At 38.4% G+C, this 23,990-nt stretch overlaps 1 protein-coding gene across 10 annotated transcripts in view; it reads right to left on the bottom strand.

Annotated features, from left to right (window-relative positions):
- Positions 1-23,990, bottom strand: part of LOC147020180 (forkhead box protein P1-B-like) — a 737,853-nt gene that overhangs the window by 281,762 nt on the left and 432,101 nt on the right. The window lies entirely within an intron of this gene.

The following is a 23,990-nucleotide window of genomic DNA, read 5'->3' as shown; positions in this document are numbered from 1 at the left end:
AGGTCAAGTGACGAGTTTTTCAGATTGGCCCTGCATGGAAACGTGTGTGTGTGTGTGTGTGTGTGTGTGTGTGTGTGTGTGTGTGTGTGTGTGTGTGTGTGTGTGTGTGTGTGTATTTGTATGTGTGTGTTTGTGTGTGTTTGTGTGTTAGTGTGTTGTGTGTTAGTGTGTGTGTGTTAGTGTGTGTTAGTGTATGTGTTAGTGTATGTGTTAGTATATATATATATATATATATATATATATATATATATATATATATATATATATATATATATATATATATATATATATATATATATACTGAACAAAAATATAAACGCACCAACCTAAATATCTAAGTCAAGATTGCCATTATGGAAAAATGGTCAAACCGATGATATGTTTGAGCAATGGTTCCTTTGTTTTGCTCAAGACAGATGTTCCCATTGAAATTGACCACTCTGAGTGTGTGGACTCACACGTTGAGTAATCCTTCCCATGAGCACCATGGGGCTTGACAGAGTGATGGTCAGTGAGCGTGACCAGGACACAAACACTCCCTATAGCTTTCCCTATAAAAGGCCTCCCCAAAATGTGGACTGGTGCCAAATGTCAACATGCCACAGATGTCACAAATCTTGAGGGAGCACGCCATTGGCATGCTGAATGCTGTGACGTCAGTACGGGCCGTTGCAGCACACTTCAATGTCCACCACTCCACCATTAGCCGCCTGAGAACGCGCCTCAGAGAGACTGGAAGCACCGTGAACCGCCCACATGCCCGGCGACCACGTGTGACCACCGCCGGTCAGGATCGTCACATGAGGCTGCAACATCTCCGGGATCGACTCCGACCGGCCACGAGGACTGCCGATGAGACTGTCGGGCTGCATAACAGGCGCATTTCAGCCCAGACGGTGCGTAACCGCTTGAGGGAGGCCAAGCTTGAGGGAGGCCAACACCCGCTACTGACTGTGTGAACTCTGACAGTGACACCTCGGTTGTGTTGGCTGTTGTAGCGCAAAGACTGTCGCCAGAATTCTCAAGGAACTCTTTGAAATTTAATGCTCAATTGTCATGGATTCTATAACCAAATTGTTGTGAAGATTTAGTATTAATGAGTTCAAGGTAAAATAGTAACAATCGCTTGGTGCGTTTATATTTTTGTTCAGTATATATATATCTTCTTCTTCTTCTTCTTCTTCTTCTTCTTTCGGCTGCTCCCGTTAGGGGTCGCCACAGCGGATCATCCGTATGATCCGCATAGTGATTTGGCACATGTTTTACGCCGGATGCCCTTCCTGACACAACCCTGGTCGCCCCTTACGACACAGGGATATCGTACACCTATTTTTAACCGGGGTATACACCGGCCCAGTACACTGGTACTCATTTCGCCGACCTCGGAAGGATGACAGGCTGAGTCAACCCCCTGGTGTATTAATTCATTGGCTCAACGGGGCTTGAACTCAGGACCTTTTGGATCCCAAGCCACTGCCCTAACCACTACGCCAACACCAGGCTTCATATATATATATATATATATATATATATATATATATATATATATATATATATATATATATATATATATATATATATATATATATATATATATATATATATATATATATACATATATATATATATATATACATATATATATATATATATACATATATATATATATATATATATATATATATATATATATATATATATATATATATATATATATATATATATATATATATATACATATATACATATATACATACATATATATATATATATATACATATACATATGTACATATATATATATATATCTATATATACATACATATATATGTATATATATATATATATATATATATATATATATATATATATATATATATATATATATATATATATATATATATATATATATATATATATATATATATATATATATATATATATATACATACATATATACATATACAGATATATTTCATCCATCTGTTCATTGGGACCATACTCTCTGCAGAGCGTTGGTGCTGCCAAAGCAGTCTCCTTGGCTATTGAGTACAATCCTGGAAGGGTTGCCAATCAGACACAGGATACCAGCAGGCTGGCACTCATTATGCTGACCTCGGAAGGATGACAGGCAAAATCAACCCCACCTGGTATTAATTCAACAGTCGAGTGGGATTTGAACTCAGGACTCTGGGATCCCAAGCCCACCACCCTAACCATTAAGCCAACACCAGGAATGTATATGTATGTATATGTATATATATATATATATATATATATATATATATATATATATATATATATATATATATATATATATATATATGTATGTATGTATATGTATATATATATATATATATATATATATATATATATATATATATATGTATATATATATATATATATATATATATATATGTATATATATATATATATATATATATATATATATATATATATATATATATATATATGTATGTATATATATATATATGTATATATATATATATATATATATATATATATATATATATATATATATATATGTATATATATATATATATATATATATATATATATATATATATATATATATATATATATATATATATATATATATATATATATATATTGAAATTATGAAATTCTTTTATTTGTTGTTTACTAATCCTGCTTCCACAAAGCTCATTCTCAGCACCCAGTGGATAATATTCTTCCTTACGAGACTGATTTAATTGTTCCAGGTATTCTTGGTCAATTTTAAATGACCAATTATACCTTAAATCATTCATATCATACCCCCATTGTTCTATTCTCTATACAAATGATACGCCCTTCTTTATAAAAATTTGTATGAATTGGAACTGTGAATTCTGTATGACCTGGAGATAAAATCGACACTTCTGTATCTTTGGAATACACAGTTATTTTATTTAAGGATATATATTGTGATAAATCATTTAATCTCACCAAGTCATTCATATCAGTCGGGCTTAGATAATTTATTAATTTATAAGCATTTTTCATATTAATAATTTTTGTTATACTATATTTCTGTTGTTCAGCCTGTGCCTTTGTTATACTATATTTCTGTTGTTCAGCCTGTGCCTTTGTGTAATAATTTGATAAATCAATATCTAGTTATTGGGATACACAAAGATAGAACAATCTTTACCAACATAAGTCATGTATATTAGATTAAAAATGTCATTAAAAATTATTTTTGTTGAGTTGAAATAACACATATAAACATAATTGACCACAACACTTGGAATTTAATTCTTGGACTTGAAATGTTTGATAAACACCATTCTGTAACAATTTTATGAATCAAACAGGTGGTGAAAGACCAAAACTAACAAAATAATATTTGTCTTGACTATTAAAAAATACAAACCCAATGAGAACCTTTCCCATTATTATCTTCTAAGTTCATAATAATATTCTTTGTATGTTTCGGCACGTTTCTTAATTCATCTCTCATACAAATAACCACATTATGAATTTTTAATTTCTTACAATATTTGACAAGTTCTAAATTTGATGTTGTATTCTTTCCAAATTCTTTAAACCACTCATCAATGCTCATTTATTTATTAGAAAGATATAATCCATTACCCCTTTTAGTTAATTTTACACCTTGTGCGATAGAAGAAAGCATATCTCCAACTAACAATCTCACTTTTACGGGCAGACTTTCAAGTTTTTCAGCAAAATCTACAATTACACCACTTCCACTAATTTGTTTCTCCAACTCTTTGTTATGCCTTTCCAATTCTTTTTGCGCCCGGATTTGAGCCTTCCTTTCGTTGGAAGCTTTCACCGCTGCTGAAATACCACCCGTCAATGCTCCAGCCGCACTTAAACCAGCAAATAAAGGAATTAGAAATGGGAGAATTCCTCCACTCGTCTCTCTTAATGAATATTTCTCAAACATTGGTTTTGACATTTAAATTTTAAGTGAGCTAGTATCGTTCAAGATTTTCACCTGTTCGCTTGTGAGCAAAACATCAATTCTTTCTGCTCCTTTTCTCTGAATTGTATTAACGTTAAGCGTACAAGGCTTTTGATTTTGAACACAAGATGATAGTTTATGAAGATTGATTTGATTAACATATACCCCAGTTGGTACTTTACCACTAATTTATTTAACAAAAAAATTATCTGAGACTAATCGTAACACCATTATCTGTATTAATCTGTAATTCTGTTTCTTCCAAAAGCAAACAATATGTATCAACTTCTTCACTCTCCTCTTTCAATGTATAGGGAAGTATCCACTCGATTAGACTTTATAGTTTCCTTTTAGGCACTCAGGTCAAACGCATAGATTGTATACAAACTTTTAAATGCTGTCATATCCAAGATAGGTTCTTTTTTCCATTACTTTCACACACCTTTTGGTAAGACTTGTATGATAAAGCATAATCATTTTTTTCCCAATTAATTTCCAATCTATCTCATGGATAAAATGTTCCATCTAGAGAAACAAGAAGTTGTTTCACCTTAGCATTATCACTCAATGCATTATTCTTATCAGTAGCAGTATCACCATCTGTTTTTTAAAAATGATCCACAGATATCGTGGCTTTCCTTCCAGAACACCCAAATTCCACATGTAAGTGGTTTGGTTCAGTTTAACGTGTTGACATCTTCTTTTCAGGTATGATACATTGAGTGGTTTCTTTGAGTTAAGTCTTCTATTCAACATCTCTTCTGTTTTAAGATTAGGAGTATATTCACTAATATACCAACTCATTTCATCAATTACAAATTTATTCTGATCACCAAAAGCATGACCAGCACCAAAAAGTAATCTATTTTCATTATCATTTCTTTGCAGTTGAAATCTAATTTTAAGACCATACAGAACTTTATCATGATCACAAAACCCTAATATACCTTTAAGAGGAACTGCCACAGTAAAACTATTACCTGCTTTTGTATCATCATTATACATTCCTTTCCTTTGACTATATCCAGGGTCTGTGTTTGTTCCCGTTGACATATCAGGAATAAAACCTTCGACAGTCCCCCTTTCCCATTCTATCACTGACTGAATATAGTGTAAATTTCATCATTTCAGATACAGCAGAGACATAATCAACAGCTTCAACTTCTTGTGTTCTAATGTTCAAACGAACACTATCAAACATTTTCCAGAAGAAATCATTTACGAGTGTAGCGTTTGTGTTATTCCCAGCCTTAGTGAATGTAAATTTACACAACAAGAAACTTTCGGATAAATTCAAATAAGTTTATTGATTAGTTAGTTCAAAACTTTTTGTAACATTTGCATTCCAGTCTGTTCCAGTTATTGCATTTACCTTGAAGTAATCTTCTTTTTTAGTGGAGTTTGAGATGACAATAGTATCATCCAAATCATAGATACTATCAATTGCTTCCATACTTGTATTTATTTTGGAAAAAAGATGTTAAAACTTTTGGAACCCTGACCCAAGTATTTGAATTATTTTCTGTCGTTCTTGGGGGGACAACTGAGTTTTGCCTTTTGGGCATCTTTTATACTCTTTATAGCATCTTTTAACATTCATTTATATATTTGGAAAACAGGTTTTTAGTTTATTATTGGCTTTTTTAGAAACTATATTTTAACCTAAGTTCTGGTTTAATTTCAAGATAGTCCATTATTTTATTTATACAATATCTTGTGTTGATATTTCCCTGAAAATGAGAATCGTGAATAATATACAACAATCCTTTGAACATTACTCTAATACATTCAGTTTCTTCCCTTGTAAGGAAAGGTGTCTTATCATCCTCATACTTCACATTAATTTCTCAAATCAATTTTGTAAAGTAATTCATTTTTGGTGTAAATCTAAAACAATTATTTTCCTTTTTATATTTTTTATTATCATTACTTCGAAGATAATTTAATCACAGAATATTCATTGTTTATAGGCTTTTGACTCTGTGTTTAATCCCCATCTTTCACACGCAGGACAATTCTCAAATTTGTCATATAGAGAATCAGGGAATTCAAGAGGCTCAAAATCTATCATATTTATAAAGCAAAACTTTAGTTAAACTAAAATTCATCTTCGGTATCATCTTCGGTACTTTCACAATCATCTATAAAACTACTTTCATAACTATCGTTTGAACACAAACTCTCAGTATCATTACTATCATTTGAACACAAACTCTCGGTATCATAACTGTCATCACTCTCATAATCTTCAAAATCTTCAGTTGAATAATGACTCATATTTAACTAGTAGAAAAAACATTACCATCGATATCTATATACTTTTTTTCATTAACAGATTCAACTACTACATTTTTTATATTAAAGGTAATTTAAAAATGATCCTTCACTACTATTGAACGAAATGTAATTTCATCTGATATATTAACATCCTTTATTTCATCAGGATTTACATCTTTAGGGTTGTTGAAAAAAAATACAAATTTCTCCTTGCATATTACAGATGGTCTTATCTTTTCTTTCTAAAGCTTCATCCATAAGGTTTTTATTTTTTGATACTTTTTCTTGTTTCATTGCTTTTTCTAGTTTTGAATATATTACCAGAAGGAGAGGAGAAACTTTTGTTTGAGATACTTCAATTGATGTTCTTCCAGAAATACTAAAAGCCCTTCCACTGAAGGAAATTAAAGAACTCATATTATTCACCATAATTGTTTTTATCCAATAGTTGTTATATTTATCTTTGTTCAATTTTACATCCTTGACATATTTCTCAGTATATTTTACAAATGAAGAGATTGATTGAAACTTGTCTTTTGTGTCTTGATACATTGTATTTATTAAGTGAAAAAAGTTGGAGGATAAAATGGTTTTAAGCACAGATTCACTTATAAATTAAACAATATTTCTTCAAGAACATTTTGTTTTAAGCAAAGTTTTATTATATAAATATGGTGAATACAACGTACTGCGATGTTTGTAATCAGGAATATAAATATTATAAAAAAAACACCTTCAAACCAACAAACACACATTCAATCTTTTCAGACAAATATCTCCACTTGACCAAGAAACAAAACATTGTAATAGATGTAATAATGATATTCTTAATTTTAAAATAAATAAATAAATAACACCTTCAATCACGCAAACACAAGAACAATGAAGAAAGGGAAGCTAAATTCTACATTGAAAACACCGATGGGGCATTTAAAGGGCATATAAAAATAAGATTGTTTCATTTTCAAGACCCTGGGCCATCTTCAATCATGGAAGCTGTTGATATGGTTAAACAAAGTAATGAATCTATAATTAAAAACACATCAAATGAAATGAAAACTTTAAAGTTTTATATGGGAGTAAAATTGAAAATGGTTAAGACAAGACGATGAAACTACTCCCTATATGAGGACAAACCCTCACTTTATCTCCTCATTTCAAGATTTTGTAAGATGTGATGTTTACGATGAACTCCAGAGACAAGAACAAGATGTTGATAACACTGTAGTAGGTAGTGGATTTACTATTACAAAAATAATCTTTTTAGTTATACAAATCTTAAAATCAAATCCTCTTTAAGCTTCTTCTTATATTGATTTACCAAAGGAGATAAAACTTAAGAAAGCGGTTGTTAATATTTAAAACAAAGATAATAAATGTTTTCTATGGTCTGTTCTTGCTCACTTACATCCTCCACAATGGAAGCCTGAAAGGGTTGAACATTGTAAGAAATACGAGAATACATTAAATGTTAAAGATTTAAAGTTTCCAATGTCATTGAGAGATAATCCTAAATTTGAGAAAATGAATAATCCATCTGTTAATGTATATGGATTAACGGATACAAACAAAGTTCAGATATTAAATATTTCAAACTATAAAAATGATGAAACACACATTGACCTTCACTTTACTTCAAAGGAAAAAAATCACATTATGCTTTCATCAAAAATTTATCAAGATTAACCAAATCACAACTATATAAGAGAAATGTAAAATGCATCCTTGTAAGAGATGTCTCAACTCCTTTCATACAAAAGAATGATTAAATCAACATTCAAAATATTGTAGCAATCATAACTCAACCGTAATCAATTTACCAAAAGCAGGTTCAAACATATCATTCAAAGATTTTAACAAATCTAGAAAACACCCGTTTGTGATATATGCTGATTTTGAAACTATCCTTGAAAAGATAGATACTGTTTCTCCAAATCCAAATAAATCATACGCAAATAAATATCAAAAACATACTCCTTGTGGTTTCTGTTATGATATCAAAGCATCTGTTGGTGATGAATACAAGTTAGAACTTTATAGAGGAGAAGATGCCTGAGAGGAGTTTGTAAGATGATTGGAAAAAGACTGCATAAGACTAAGAGAAATAATGGTTAAAACCTATAAACCAATGTCATTAACAAAGGGAGAGAAAAAGGAATTTAGAAAGAACAGTATCTTTCATATTTGTGGAAAGAAAATTGAGGGAGAGGTCAAAGTTCAGGATCATTGTCATCTTACTGGAAATATAGAGGACCAGCTCATTCCCGTTGTAATCTTAATTACAAGCCCCCAAACTTTATTCCTGTCTTTCTTCACAACAACGCTCATGATGACACACATCTCTTTATAAATCTACTTTCAAAGACATCTGGAGATATTTCTGCAATTCCTTACACAGATCAAAAATACATTTCATTTACAAAAACAATTCATACATCCCCCATAACCCAAATCAGATTTCTTGACACATACAAGTTCATGGCAAGTCCATTATCAACCTTGGCATCAAATATTAAAAACACCGAATCTTAAATAACATTTATCAAATCAAGAAGAGATTGATCTCTTATCACAAAAGGAAATTTATCCGTATGACTACATTATATTTTTTGGTGTTTTGGGGTTTTTGGGGGGGTCTTGAGACAGTCTCAATTTGACATGAGCTTGGATGGGAGGAGGAGAAAATCATTCTCCTGTTTTAACCTTATGAGCCTTGAGTCAGAAAGGTTAGCCTATACATTTGTATGGGAGTGGAGGGGGGGGGGAATGAGTCTCCTGTTTAGGGGTTTAATTCTGAGAGTTTACCCTATTTTCCCCATTAATTTGCATGGACGCCTCAGAAGCCCCATTTATCCTCGACTCGTATATATATATATATATATATATATATATATATATATATATATATATATATATATATATATATATATATATATATATATATATATATATATATATATATATATATATATATATATACATATTTTTCACCTTTTGTTGCTTTATAGCCTGAAATTAAACTGCATTAAATCAGACTTTTTCCACCGATATTTACACATCATATCCCAAAACTTCCAAGTGAAAAACAAATTCTACAAATTCCAGAAATTAATTAAAAATACAACAGTGGAATATCTTGGTTGGATAAGTGTCCGCCCCCTTTATAATAGCAATTGTAAACTAGTGGTGCCAGGCACAACAAATCCCACCCATTTAAGGCATAAAGTCTTCGGACCCTACCGATCTTCACAAATATGCATTTTTCACCATAGGAATGGGTAGGATTATAAAGCATGAGAAACATTTGCTCTACGGCTCGGATATGGTGGCCGTACCCCCCTGAATTGACAGAAACATGCGGCGGCGCAGAGTTTCTGAGGTGGCCTCAGGGTGGCACTATGCCGTATGGCTATCTTTTACAGGCCGTAGGGGTCTCCGTGGAATTAAAGTGCGGAGTTATAACTTTTTTCATTTCTAGGTTGACCGTAGCGATTCGACAAGCCGTAGTCATGACATAGATGTGTTCCACGTCGACCGTACGTAGGGCATATGGTGGGCTTGCGTTATTCATGCGTTTTCCGTAAGCTCTTATCAATGAAAAATGAATTTTGCCAACCCCCAAAAAATTACGGCGGCCGCACTATTTCCACGTTTGCCTTAGGGCCCCTCTGCGGTCGCCTTGCGGGCACCTTGAGGCTACCTTGTGTCTGCCTTGAAAATTCTATGGCCGCCGCAGGGACGCCCTAAGGTCACCGTGTGACACCAAATCAAAGACCGTACGGCACCCCCACGTTTTCGGTCTCCACAATTTCTAAATACCCAGTGCGGCTACCCAAAAAATAAAAACATATGTGACTGCTACATTGTGTGACCGTGGAAATACTGCGGCCGCCCTATAATTTCTAGTGGCCATAGATTTTTTAGACCTGACGGCCACTGAGCCAAATGTGATTGAAGCATAAGTGACAAATATAAAGTTCACTATAAGCTTAGTTTGAAGTAAATCAGATCATTTTTGACGAAGTTATGAGCGAAAAACGATTCTGATCTTTTCGTGACCTTGACCTTGACCTTTCATCCAATTGGACCCAAAAGTTAATGGGGTCGTCCAAGGTTCATTGCCCAACTGTGGATTAAATTTGATAGTGTTTGCTAAAGCCATTTTGCCGTAAAGTTGCTAACAGACAGACAGACAAACAAACAAACGGACAAGCAAACAAACAAACAGACAAACAAACCGGACGATTACAATATCCCGCTCCCTCCCTTCGGAGGGCGGGATAATTACTGCAGGATCAACCAATCACCTTCAAAATCACAAACCACGTTAATTTGTCTCTACCTGTGCTAAATAATAGTGATTCTGATTATTTCAGAATAAAATCAGCTGTTCCTGTAGGTGTCCTCTGTTGGGTGTTTCATTTCACAGCAAAGACTTAACCATGACCCTCAAGGAGCTTTCAAAAGACCTCTGGGAGAAAGTTGTGGAAAGGCACAGATCAGCGGATGGGTTTTGAAATATTTCAAAGGCCTTGACTATCCCTTGGGGCACAGTCAAGACAATCATTAAGTCGAAGGTGTATGGTACCACGAAGACCCTGCTCAGATCAGGCCATCCCTCCAAATTGGATGACCAAGCAAGGAGTAAACTGATCAGAGAGGCCACCAAGAGGACAATGGCAACTTTAAAAGAGCTACAAGCCTTTATGGCAATGACTGGTCACTGTGTGCATGTGTCAACAATATCTCACGCACTCCACAAGTCTGGCCTGCATGGTGGGGTGGCAAGAAGGAAGCCATTACTCAAAAAAGCTCACCTTCGGTCCTGTTAGAGGTCTGCAAAAAAACACTCAAAATATTCTTAAGTCATGTGGCAAAAGGTTTTGTTGTATGACAAAACCACGATGGAACTTTTTGGCGTAAATGCAAAACATTATGTTTGGCAGAAACCCAACACTGCACATCACCCAAAGTACACCATCCCTATTGTGAAGCATGGTGGCAGCAGCATCATGTTATGAGGATGCTTATCATCAGCAGGGACTGGGGCACCTGTCAGGATAGAATGGAAAATGAATGGAGCAAAATACAGAAAAATCCCAGAGGAAAACCTGCTGCCCTGTTGCACACAAGCTGAAATTGGGACGGAAGTTCACCTTTCAGCATGACAATGACCCGAAGCACACAGCCAAAGCTACACTAGAGTGGCTAAGGAACAAAAAGATAAATGTCCTTGAGTGGCCCAGTTAGAGCCCAGACCTAAATCCAATCGAAAATCTGTGGCATGACTTGAAGATTGCTGTTCATCAATGCTCCCCATGCAACTTGTCTGGGGTTGATCAGTTTTATTCAGAATAATGGGCAAATATTTCCCAATCAAGTTGTGCAAAGTTGGTGGAGACCTATCCCAACAGACTCACAGCCGTAATTGCTATCAAAGGTGCTTCCACTAAGTATTAACTCAAGGGGGTGGACACTTATTCAATCAAGATATTCTAGTTTTGTATTTTCAATTACCCAAGCCAAAGGAGAGGGCATTGCGTTTGGGTCTGTTTTTCTGTCTCTGTCTGTCTGTCTGTCTGTTTGATTGTTTGTTTGTCCACACAGATCTTTCGTGTTTTTCTCCGCAACCGCTTGTCGGATTGAGAATAAATTTTCACGTGAGGTGTGACGACTCATGTAGAATGTTTAAATCATAATTATGCCATCATAGGTCATGTGGTGTGGCAATAATGTTGGAAAATCTGAAAAACTTTAGACCACCATATTTCTGAAACCACACGATGGAAAAAATTGAAACTTGGCAAACGGCAAGAACTCCTCATGGGGAATAAGTGAGTTTATTGATGACATTATAGATGTCTTCGTTATGACGTCATAATTGCGCATATAGAACGCTACATCTGACCAGTATGAACATTTTTAAGGTCATCTTGGGATAAAATTGTCCACAGAAATTTTTTTTAATGATGTCATCAGAAACGTGATTTGGCAGCCATATTGTTTTTTTTTTTAAACCTTCAAAAAGTTTCTTCTCTGAAGTGGCTGAACAGATTGAGGAAAAACTTCACACAAATGTTCCCCAAGCATTGGGTGTACAAGTTTGTTTAGGAACAAGTCTGAAGACCATGATGGTTCACGAGCGGTATTTGACGATTTAGATTGTTTCAGAAGTCAAGGATGAGACAATGTGATAATGTTTGACCAAGTTATAAAAATGATCAACATGATAGTACGAGTGATGGGTTATTAGCTGCAAAATGTCAAAAACCCGGTTTCGTTCAACAACTTTAAAAATTTGACCTTTGCATAACCTTTAAAGGTCACAAAACAATGTTGTGGACATTAAAATAAGGAAACAGGATACATGCTATAGCTTATTGGATTTAGTTCGTCGAAGGTCGAAAACCCGGTTCGATTCCCACAACTTTGAAAATTGACCTTTGTGGCCTTTAAAGGTCAAAGGTCAAGGATTATGACCTTTGGTGCAAAACTTCCTCTGGAACATTCCGAGAACAATATAACGTCATATAGGCTATATGGCATTTCGCACTCCTCGGATTATCCATACTTTGATGAAATCAGCGTAAAAACAAACTTGAAGGGGGCGGCACGGGCAAGGTGTTCAAGATAGAGCAAAATGGTTTCAAGACTTTAGGTGGGGAATGAACTCAAGATTATGCATAAAAAAATATTGTCATCCTAGCTCTCAAAGTTTGGGTGGTCGTATGATTTTTATGTCAGCATTCAAAATTTTCAAAGTTCGTGACCTTGTGACCTTGACCTTGTGACCTGACCTTGGGACGAAAATGAAAAATCGAGCTTCGTGGGGCTATGCAGGTGCCATTGGGCTAACCAAATACCGAAACCCCTGCCAGATTCGACAAACCCCTCGGAGAAGATGGATTTTTATATCAAAATCGCAATTTTCTAAGTTTGTGACCTTGTGACCTTGACCTTGGGACGAAAATGAAAAATCGAGCTCTGTGGGGCTGTGCAGGTGCCATTGGGCTCACCAAATAGCGAAACCCCTGCCAGATTCGACAAACCCCTCGGAGAAGAATTTTTTTGTGTCAAAATTCTCAATTTTCTAAGTTCGTGACATTGTGGCCTTGACCTTGGGACGAAAATGAAAAATCGAGCTTCGTGGGGCTATGCAGGTGCCATTGGGCTAACCAAATACCGAAACCCCTTGCCAGATTCGACAACGCCCCTAGGAGAAGATGCAAATTGAAATTGGCTACCCCCTAAAAACACAATTGGCGATTTTCTAAGTTCGTGACCTTGTGACCTTGACCTTGGGACGAAAATGAAAAATTGAGCTCCGTGGGGCTATGCAGGTGCCATTGGGCTAACCAAATACCGAAACCCCTGTCAGATTTGACAAACCCCCTAGGAGAAGATGCAAATTGAAATCGGCTACCCCCTAAAAACACGATTTTTGGGCGGAGCTCCACCCATAATGGGTGGACCATGCCCATTTTCAGGAAAACACAACGAGATCATGATCTAAACCTCCCACTAAAATTTTGTCAGGATCGGATCAAAACCCATGGAGCTATGCTCGGGACAGACAGACAGACAGACATACAGACAGACAGACAGACATACAGACAGACAGACAGACAGACAGACAGACAGACACACAACAATAACGAATATAGTGGTCACTTATTTTTTGCGTGAAAATATTTTTTCGTGAACCAATAATTGATCGGTCACACGGTTTGGCAGCCATATTGGATTGAGGAGATATATTAAATCATGTTTTCTCTGGTAATACTTAACCAATCGACATGAAACTTCACAATTATGATCTAGTCATGATCGTGAATATGTTTTAAATTTCAACTTGATCAGACACATGTTTTGGCAGCCAGAATTATTTAATATTTTTGATCTGGGTTCTTTTTTAATGAGCCTTGTGTGGCTCAGTGGTTAAGGCGGTGGCTTGGGATATTTGGGGTCCTGAGTTTGAGCCCCACTGGCCACTGAGTTAGCATCAGGGGTTTGACAGCCTGTCATCTTTCCAAATGTCAGCAAAATGAACACCAGTATACTGGTAATTATACTTGCAGGGTCGAAGGCGACGAAAGGGTTGGCATCAGGAAGGGCATCCGGCCGTAAAAATATTGCCACAAGAAAAGGAACCATGATTGGAGCCCACAAAAAGCTGACCCCTGCTCAGGGATAAAGGCTTTCAAATGGTTTGATGGTGATGATGATGATGATCTGGGTTCTTTTTTTATTTTTTTTCTTAATTATTATTATTGTTTTGAATAAGGCTCACTTGGCTGTGCCTGGATGGGTTTCAGGGTAGAGGAGTAGCAGCTGAAATGTAAATCCTATCCGGATTCCACCTGATGACTTCATCTTTGCTTTTTACTTGTTCCGGTTCCTTCTGATGACTCCAATGCAGGACTGTACCTATGATGTTCCATTTGATTTGAATTGAATATATTTTGATCCCATTCTACATTCAACTGAACAATGAATAATAATTTTTAAAACGTCATGGGTCAGGTTCAGGTGTCTGATCAAAGCAAGTTGCATCAACAGGAGACGTCTTGGTACCCGTTCCTCACTGCCAGCAGTTATAAAGTGGCAGTTCTAATTCTGTTGCTTATTAATTAGGTAACACACCAGTACACAAACGCCACACAAAACAAGTTCTGGCGAGGGTCTGCAATCTCTGATCGCTCTTGTTCTTGTTAATTTTATGAAATTTGTTTTTCCTTGGAAGTTGTTAGTTATGTTGAGGAAATAAAGGTGGTAAAAGTTTGATTTAATGCAATTTAATTCCAGGCTATAAGGCAACAAAAGGTGATAATTTTGAAAGGGAGTGTAGACGTTCTATAGGCACTGTATGCGTGTATTTATGCATATGTATGTATGTGTGTGGATTTGTTCTGGTGTATATACGTGTGTATGTGTATAAATGTGTGTGTGTGTTGTGTGTGTGTGTGTGTGTGTGTGTGTGTGTGTGTGTGTGTGTGTGTGTGTGTGTGTGTGTGTGTGTGTGTGTGTGTGTGTGTGTGTGTGTGTGTGTGTGTGTGTGTGTGTGTGTGTGTGTGTGTGTGTGTGTGTGTGTGTGTGTGGCTTCATTCTTGGGATTACGGTGCAGTAATTGGTCTATATTTGGATTAAGTTGGGTTAGTTTTTGGGTAAACAGGTTCCTCTAGCATTGGAAGTTGTGTGAAAGGAAAGAATCATAATAAAAAAACTAGAGGCGCTATGCTTTATAACTGTGAGCAGTGATGGCCGGGAACCATGATACCCCGCTTTGATACAACGCCGCTTCGATTGGACACATGACCCACAACCAGTGCCGGATTTAGACTTGGTGAGACCCTAATCTGTATTAAGCTTGGAGGCCCCTTGTTAAAAAATTACACCAGAAGGTCTCACAGAAATTGAAAACATATATGCCTTTTAATTATTTAATAGCAAGGCATTTAAAGTGAAAAATGCAAATTATTTTCAAATGAATGTATTTACTGATTACATATTTATCATTTGGTTGGCTTGATCTTTATCAGAGATTATAATATAGTATACTCTGGAAACAAGACCTAATTGTAATTTAAAAAATAATTTAAACATACATCAATATATATATATATATATATATATATATATATATATATATATATATATATATATATATATATATATATATATATATATATATACACAAAATGGTGACAAAATAAGTAATCAGGATCACTTTTATTAATATAAGTAATAATGAACTTGTTTGCAAAATCAGAAAAATTATATCAGATACAACTTAAAACATTTTCTTTCTTGATTTCCCAAAAGCAAAATTATGAATTGTGTCTTCATATGATATGCTAGGCAGCTTATCGCTTTCTATGCACATGATGCTAAGTGCAGACAGTTTTTCTTGAGACATGGTTGCTCTAAGTTCATTTTTTATTTTCTTAAGCTGTGAACAATTTATTACCATCAGACATAAGAATAGTCGTAATATTGCTTTCACATAAGGGAAAACAAAATGAATCTTGTCTTGTAAGATGATTTGATACAGATCTTTGTGGCAAATTTGTTCTTTTCCTGGATAATTCTGCTTCACATAAGCATGGACGTGCTTCAGTTCACCCGTAAGGTTAATATCAACATCATTCGGATACTCTTTTCATCAAAGTTTCTACTGCTCCACGTAGCTGTGCCTCTGAAACTTCTAAATCAACTAAAAATGAAAAATTATTTAGGCCTCATTCACACATTTTTACACATCTTCTCACATTTTTTGAGGCCCCTGCGGATTGTGAGGTCCTAAGCTGTAGCTTGTTTGGCTTATGACTAAACCCGGCACTGCCCACAACATCCTCTTTATCCAGAGAAAACATTATTTAACTTTTTTTTCCTGCAATCCAATATCGCCACCAAATCACGTTACCTATCAATTATTCATCATCACCTGCCTCCTCCACCCACCCCTTTCTCCTCCCACCACAGTTCCTCTGGACACCCACACCACCCCTTTCTCTTCCCACCACAGTCCCTCTGGACTCCCACACCACCCATTCCTCCTCTCACCGCAGTCCCTTTGGACTCATGCCCCCCATCCTCCTCCCACCTGAGTCCCTCTGGACACCCACCCCACCCCTTCTTCCCTTCCCCCTCCCACCACACTCCTTCCCTTGCACTCCCCAACCCCACCCCTTCCCCTGCCTCCTCACACCCCTTCCTTCTCCCACCTTGGTCCTCTGGAGACCTACCTCATCACTTCGCCCTCCACTACAGTCCATCCGGATTCCCAACCAATCCCTTCCTCCTCCCACACCAGTCCCTCTGGACACCCACATCACCCCTTCCCCCTCCCACCACAGTCCCTCTGTTTTTTTCAGAGGACAGTTTCAGACAGTCAAAAAAAGGACAGTTTTTCAAATTAAGATGTCAAATATTAATCATGGCCATTTTTGGTGCAATGAAAACGTACCTTATTCAGTTTGAACGCACTGTTTTCGTTTTTAAAATGTACATAAACTCTGACATGATGTTGAGTGTACAAAAGTGTACATGTACAAATAGATAAATATCTCTCAGCAATTTCCCCTTGTTGCCGCCTCCCCACTAATTTATTACGGAAGCAGGTATTTCATGCCGAAGCCGATGTTAATGTTTATTCACTTCACATAACATGTGTGTTACAAATCTATCAGTTGGTTTATAAACTTTTAAAACTCCGGCAAAAACGTGAAGTAGTTTTTGATGAAAGACTATGATTTTCTTTCCTCTGCATAATATGAGAATTAACATACCTTCATTGGGCGGTGCATATCAGACCGCTACCGCGATCGTTGCAAAAAAGCCATGCATTACCTTGTTAGAGTTGCAATCAAAATGTGCCATTGTTTCCTCAAAACGATACCTATATTTTATGATAGAAGACGCGTCGTTCAGTCTTCAACTATATATATGAGGCCTCGAAACATACTGAGCTGTGTGAAGAGAAAAATATGGCCATGATTTCTTGGTGGCTGGAGGGAAAGGCGTGGCCTAGCTAAAAGGCGGTGCTTGTGACATTTGAGGAGAGGAGGCAAGGCATGGCCTGCAGAATGGGCGGCGCTTTGACAATGACGTCATCAGACCATGTGGTTTGGCAACGACATTGCGTTCCATGAAAATATTTAAAATATTATATTTTGGAAACTGCTATAGCAATCGATTCAAAACTTCGCAGTAGTGATCCAGTACCCTTGCTTCATGTAATGCAACATGCTTCATATTGATCTGTTAAGCCGTTTTTGAGAAAAAGGGTTTTTTTTTTAATCCCGGTTTTCAAACTAACATGGCTGCCAAACCACGTAACTTATGGCATTGAAAATTTGGACTCTGCCCACGATTGGGAAAATAATTATGTTTGTGAAGTTTTGTTTTGATCGGATAAGGTTCATTTTTCTATCCAATATGGGTGCCACACCACGGAACCTTTGACAACATCATTTCCACACTGTATGCAGCTATATTGTTTGATGACACTTGGTAAATTTTGCTTCAATTGGATATGCAGTTCCAGAGAAAACATTATTTAATATTTTTCTTCAATCCAATATGGCCACTGAACCACATGACCTATCAATTATTCTTTATCACCCGAGTGTCCCCAAGTCATGGAGAACATGTTTGTAAAGTTTCCCCTCAATCTGTCCAGCCATTCTGGAAAAGATTTTTTGAAGGTTATAGGGTAATTCCAAGATAGCTGCCAGAACGTGTGACCTATGGCATCATAGTTATAAAATTTCATTCAGCATGGCTTGTCGACCATTTGTGTGCAATTTCATTTTGATCTGTAAAGCGGTTCCAGAGAAGATTTTTTCCATTTTTTTAACAATGTGGCTGCCAAACCACGTGACGGATGATGTCATATGTTGAATAATTTCATTTCGATTTGGTCATAGACTATGTGTATGAAGTTTCAGATTTTTGGGACAAGGATATCAAGTAAATCAATTTTGGCTGCTCTTCCACTTCACCTATGATGTCATAATTTCAAGGTCCTTATTCCCCATTGGCAGTTGAATGTGATGTGCTAAGTTTCAAGTTTTCCAATCAGCAGTTTCAGAGATATAATTTTTTTGTTGTTGTTTAATCCAAGATGACTGCCATACCATGTGACGTATGACATCATAAATATCATTTAAATATTTTCCACAGTGGGGGGGGGGATCCCTCCTACCCTGAAAATTTTGTGTCACTCCGCCAAGCAATTACTGAGAAAAAAAAAGTTGAAGAAATAATGGAGCAAAAAAAAAGCCGAAAAAGGGATTAGGAATTGCAATAAAAAGAAACAGAACAGAAACAATAGGGTACCACAACCTGTAAGGCAAAGGGGACTCTAATAATCTTCTCTTCTTCTTTCGGCTGCTCCCTTTAGGGGTCGCCACAGGGGATCATCCGTTATGATCCGCATAATGATTTGGCACAGGTTTTACGCCGGATGCCCTTCCTGACGCCAACCCTGGTCACCTCTTACGACACACAGGGATATGGTACACCTATTCTAACTGGGGCATACACAGGGAGGGACTCTAATAATGGCCGAGTATTATTTTTTAAAATTAATTGATCAAACCGGAAGTGTCACTCGTGTTTACAGACTTTACGGTAAAGTGAACTTTGTTCCAAATCGAGGGCCTATGTATTGATTTGTGTGCTGATGGATTCCTGTGTACATTCTGTGGTGGTAAGGTAAGAATTTAAGTAGTAAGGTATTTCGTGTGTGTGTGTGTGTGTGTGTGTGTGTGTGTGTGTGTGTGTGTGTGTGTGTGTGTGTGTGTGTGTGTGTGTGGGCGCGCATGCGTGTTTAGTATCTTTTTGTCCTCCATATCTCATTCTTTCTATTTCTTTGTTGATGGAGGGGTGAATCTTGCAAATAGTTTTCTTAAGGTTCACCAGGCTGCACCCGTTTGGGCTTGAGGGTAGAGGAGTAGCAGCCGAAACCCGAATCCAAATCAGGTTCCTCCTGATAACTCCATATTTGTCTATTTGGGTTACTCCTGATATTCCAGGCTGTATATGGTCAGTTATGTGATTTCGTACCTTCTACGTGGGGGAGAGAGTTGAACTTTTGCATACTGATGCAACTCAAAGCCAATACACCAGGAAAAATCAGAAAACAGCTCGGAAAACCCATGTAAACTTAAATATCCAAGAATAAAAGTCTGCTGGTGCAGACTCACTCTGCTCACTGCAGGCCACTCAACCCAAGACAATGGAGCTTTAACACTGATTGTTAGGCAATACTAACATGCAACTACTCCAGCTCTTGTAATATATACTAGCAAATACAACCCGTCGCTTCACTGATGGGGACAATAAAGCAGGTGGGGGGGGGGGAGAAAGAGGGAGGAAGAGAGAGGAGGCAAGTGTAGGGTAAGAGGGAGGAGGGGAGGTAGAGAGGATGAAGGTGGGGGAGATAGGGGGAGGTGGGGAGTGCGACACCTCACCAAATGTTGCTATTCACTACGGGAGGGAGGGGTACATGAGAAAGAGGCACACACACACACACAAACAGGCAAAGACAGCGAGAGAGTGAGGAAACAGTGTGTGTGTGTGTGTGTGTGTGTGTGTGTGTGTGTGTGTGTGTGTGTGTGAGTGAGTGAGTGAGTGAGTGAGTGAGTGAGTGAGTGAGTGAGTGAGTGAGTGAGTGAGTGAGTGAGTGAGTGAGTGAGTGAGTGAGTGAGTGAGTGAGAGAGAGAGAGAGAGAGAGAGAGAGAGAGAGAGAGAGAGAGAGAGAGAGAGAGAGAGAGAGAGAGAGAGAGAGAGAGAGAGAGAGAGAGAGAGAGAGAGAGAGAGAGAGAGAGAGAGAGAGAGAGAGAGAGAGAGAGAGAGAGAGTTGGGGGGAGGAGGAAAAAAGAAAAGAAAGACAGGTGAGGGGTGGAGGTGGTGTTAGCAAAGAGAACGATATGTGACAATGACTGGCCGAACACGAAAAAAACAAATAAAACATGTCAGAACAGCTGTACACTTAACCACACAACAAAGGTTGTAAAGTAATGCGCTGTCACATCTGCAAAAACGTTGATATTCCAGTTCCAGAAATTTTGTGGGAAAATGAACCAAAAGCAATCACTGAAAACATTGAAGTACCGCTCACATACGACTTTATGATCCCATCAGGAGTGAACATCGAAAACAAAACATTGCGACCATATATCATACTTAGGTACAAAAAAGAAAAGAAGGTATTGCCAATTGAGGTGTTAAAACCAGTGATATTGGACTAGCGATGCAGAAATCAAGAAAATTACCAAATACCAAGACCTCCAGCATAGAATGAAAAGATCCTGGTAGCTGAAGAATGCCAAAGTTGCACTAGTGATGACGAAGAACCTCAAGGGAATGATGACGATGAACCTCGCAGGGATATTAAAAACCATCCCTGGGAATATCACTTCAAACAAACTACAGTTGGAAGCTGTCCTGGACTGAGTAATGATCCTGAAGACTGCCCTCGGCACAAAACTTATGAAACTATAGAACTATAGAACCAAACTATAGAAACTATAGAAACTATAGAACTCAGCTAAGTGGTTTAAGCACTCCAAAGAAATGGTTGATAAGAAACGGCTCGTTTGGCATGCGAATAGCAATCAACGAACCGACATATTGAACATACACTTCCCGGAGACGCCCAAAATTTCAAATACAGTATGTCCGAATTGAACAAGTGAACACTTTTCTAGGAGTGGGAACTGCTTCTAATTTCGATTCTGGAGCTGAAAGTTTGTAATTCAGCTTAGTTTAAGAGATTCTAGAGGATATCCCATGTGCAAAGATGAAATAAAGCATTTGCATCTCCTAGCATTTATAAGCATTGCAATGAACCCAGCGATTGATAGTTATGAACACGCATTCGCTAATATGAGTGAGGAAAGTGATTAACAAAAAAACCATCATCGTTCAGAAACCGTTGCGGCCTGTTCGAAATCAAGGCATGGTTGGTTAACCAGGCCAAAAATCATGGCCGCTTCAGAAACCAGTGAGATTACCCAGGATATGCCTGCGCGATACCTCATACGCCTTACCAAATGCCGTGATACTCTTTGGGAGAGGAGGGGGGAGGGAGCGAGGAGATGGGGAAGTGGGGAGGGAGCGAGGAGATGGGGAAGTGGGGAGGGAGCGAGGAGATGGGGAAGTGGGGAGGGAAGAGAGTTTGGAAGGAGGTGAGCATGAAGGGAGGGAAGGGAAAGTAGCGCGAGGGGAGGGAAAAGGGTGGGAGCATGAGGGGAGGGGAAGGGGAGGGGAAGGGGTGGCAGAGAGAGGGGAGGGGAAGAGGTGGCAGCGAGAGGGGAGGGAAAGGGGTGGGAGCATGAGGGGGAGGAGAAGGGGTGGCAGTATGAGGGGAAGGGGAGAGTGGCAGCGAGAGGGGAGGAGAAAGGGTGGCAGCGAGAGGGGAGGAGAAGGGGTGGCAGCGAGAGGGGAGGAGAAGGGGTGGCAGCGAGAGGGGAGGAGAAGGGGTGGCAGCGAGAGGGGAGGGGAAGGGATGGCAGCTTGAGGACAGGGGAAAGGGTGACATGGCAATGTGAGGGAAGGGGAAGGGCAGTTTGTGGGGAGGAAAAGAAGGCAGCGTGAGAGTATGGGAAGAAGGCAGCGTGAGAGGAGGGGAAGAAGGCAGCGTGAGAAAGAAGGCAGTGTGAGAGGAGGGGAAGAAGGCAGCGTTAGAGGAGGGGAAGAAGGCAGCGTGAGAGGAGGGGAAGAAGGCAGCGTGAGGGGAGGGGAAGAAGGCAGCATGAGGGGAGGGAAAAAGGCAGTGTGAGAGGATGGGAAGAAGGCAGTGTGAGAGGATGGGAAGAAGGCAGTGTGAGAGGATGGGAAGAAGGCAGCGTGAGAGGATGGGAAGAAGGCAGCGTGAGAGGATGGGAAGACAGCAGCGTGAGAGGAGAGGAAGAAGGCAGCGTGAGAGGATGGGAAGAAGGCAGTGTGAGAGGAGAGGAAGAAGGCAGCGTGAGAGGAGGGAAAGAAGGCAGCGTGAGAGGAGGGAAAGAAGGCAGCGTGAGGGGAGGGAAAGAAGGCAGCGTGAGGGGAGGGAAAGAAGGCAGCGTGAGAGGAGAGGAAGAAGGCAGCGTGAGAGGAGAGGAAGAAGGCAGCGTGAGAGGATGGGAAGAAGGCAGCGTGAGGGGAGGGAAAGAAGGCAGTGTGAGGGGAGGGAAAGAAGGCAGCGAGAGGGGAGGGAAAGAAGGCAGCGTGAGAGGAGGGGAAGAAGGCAGCATGAGGGGAGGGAAAGAAGGCAGCGTGAGAGGATGGGAAGAAGGCAGCGTGAGAGGAGAGGAAGAAGGCAGCGTGAGAGGATGGGAAGAAGGCAGTGTGAGGGGAGGGGAAGAAGGCAGCGTGAGGGGAGGGGAAGAAGGCAGCGTGAGAGTAGAGGAAGAAGGCAGCGTGAGAGGAGGGAAAGAAGGCAGCGTGAGGGGAGTGAAAGAAGGCAGCGTGAGGGGAGGGAAAGAAGGCAGCGTGAGAGGAGGGGAAGAAGGCAGCGTGAGGGGAGAGTCAGTGGCGTAAGGGGAATGAAGGCAGTGCAAGGGTAAGGGAAGGAAGTGTGAGGGGATGGTAGGCAGCATAACAGCGCATACTGGGATGACAAAATGAATCCAAACAGCGTTTTCTCTTTAACCATGTGTTCTATATAAAACCAGGCAGAAAATCTCATCCTCCATGTTTTTCTCCACATATTATGGTGTGTGTCTCATTCAATCACATTTATCATATTGATTAGATTTTTAAAACGCTGATTACGCACTTTATTTGATTTAGAATTCAGAAATTAGATTCAGAAAATGCTGATCATCAGCCATGAATGGGTTTTAAAGTGTTACAAAGCAGGTCGCTCAACTTGCTTCACCGGTGAGAAAAGGATTTGAAAAAGCAGCTTATATTTCAATAATTTATTCGCACGATTTTTAAAGGGTGAAAGTTCATTTTTATTCCATCTTTTGTTTTTTAGCAATGATGCAAAGATTGGTATTTCCATTAGTGAAGTGATGCGTCTTACTCCTCGTGGTTTTTAAATGAACAATGAAGCAGCTTGGTGAGCACTCACCAAGCGGCTTAAGCATTAAAGCAAGCACTCTAACAGAACACCTGGTTTGGCAAGCGATTATTACCAATTGCCATCAATCAAACTATTGACCCGGAAACGCCCAAGCAATGTCTAAATTGGACAAATAAATACTTTTTTTTATCGTCAGAACTGCTGCAGACTTCAAATCTGGAGTTTAAACTTTGTAATTCTG

Source organism: Eptatretus burgeri, chromosome 9 (assembly GCF_056783735.1).
Source record: "Eptatretus burgeri isolate ZD-2024b chromosome 9, Ebu_testis_v1, whole genome shotgun sequence".
In the NCBI taxonomy this organism is placed as follows: domain Eukaryota; kingdom Metazoa; phylum Chordata; class Myxini; order Myxiniformes; family Myxinidae; genus Eptatretus; species Eptatretus burgeri.
Note: the sequence above shows the minus strand (reverse complement) of the source record. Positions and strands in the feature narration are given on the sequence as shown.